This window comes from Magnolia sinica, chromosome 12 (assembly GCF_029962835.1).
Source record: "Magnolia sinica isolate HGM2019 chromosome 12, MsV1, whole genome shotgun sequence".
Lineage (NCBI taxonomy): Eukaryota > Viridiplantae > Streptophyta > Magnoliopsida > Magnoliales > Magnoliaceae > Magnolia > Magnolia sinica.
Genome location: NC_080584.1, coordinates 32530207 through 32531496, shown reverse-complemented (window position 1 = coordinate 32531496; position 1290 = coordinate 32530207). Strand labels below are relative to the sequence as shown.

The window sequence follows — 1290 nt, the reverse complement described above, 5'->3', positions numbered from 1 at the left end:
TAGCATTACTCATATTGTCCAACTGTTTTCATTGGTTAACCATTTAGATATTTTCTTAAAAATATCAAAACTTGTTTACAAAATTATTATATATATGACTATCATTGACGTTGCTCAATGAGGCCCAAGTGGGAGAATGTAAGAACTATATTTAGTGGGCCTCACTGATCAACGGTCTGGATTGTTATACAGTTAGACTGGATGATTGAGTAGACCAGTGGGCCCCACTTTAGGTGATGTGCTGCGCAGTCTATCTGCGTAGCTCTGCGTACTAGGGCTGGAATGTTATAGCTGTCTTACGCAGACAGCAGTTTGAGTTGAACTAGGATGCTACAACGTGGAGCATGGGAGAGAGAGTTGTGATGGGTTTCAAACTCCCTCTCCACAGACTCTATAAAAGAGAGATGGGTCCCCAATCCTACACCACAGTAGAAATTCGAGTCCCATCTACTGATTTGCAGAAAGGGTGTGAAGGAGAGGAAGATCCTAAGTTCTACAGGTATTCTGGTATTCTTATCTGGCTTCTATGGCGGCGTCTCAGCTAGGTAAGCTATCCGACCCCTAATCGCCATGTCCCATACACAGACAGATCCGTGGGCCTATTCCACATCTAGATAAGATCCCACAATGTGATGGTAGCAACCTTGAGTTTTCAACTTCTTCAGGTGGACCCATGCTCTAGGCTGTAAATTTGACAGGCCCCACTGATTGGACCATACCCCAAAAAAGAGTCCGATTGGATAAAATATAGCAGGGGTTAGTTAAATATTGGATGGCTTATTCACTCTAGGCCGAGGTTATGGGGCATTCCTCATCCATGGTGGGGCTCTCAGGTCAACAGTCGGGATCTCTCAGTGTAGGCCCCACTCGTAACAATCCTGGTACGGTGGAAATAACTCAGCATTGTAATATTACATTGTATTTTCAATTAGCAAGGGGACTTTAATCTGCCATCTTTTAACTAGGGTGCTATGAATAGGAGTGTAGTTGTCTCCTTAGGACACCCAACAAAATTGGAACCATACAAAAAATATTAGCATTGCCCCTACGCATCCTCACACATAAATTGAGAAATGGTCTCTTTTCTTTTTCACCATTTTTTCTTAACCGTTGACATCCTGCGGGTTGCCACATCCACACCATTCACAACAACTAGGTCCTACTAGATGGGCCTATGTTGTATTTGGTTTTTAATAAAATAAAATATAAAAAGAAAAAATATTTTTAAAACAAAAGTTTTCAAAATGCTTTGAAAAAAAAATCCATTTTCTTGTCCCACATTGCCTGGGA

The 1290-nt window shown here is 41.4% G+C and overlaps 1 non-coding gene across 1 annotated transcript; it reads left to right on the top strand.

Moving 5' to 3' along the window:
* Positions 1-986: 986 nt before the first annotated feature.
* Positions 987-1088, top strand: LOC131222037 (U6 spliceosomal RNA). Its single transcript, XR_009159745.1, has one exon. It is a non-coding gene; the product is annotated as a U6 spliceosomal RNA (small nuclear RNA).
* The last annotated feature ends 202 nt before the right edge of the window (positions 1089-1290 follow it).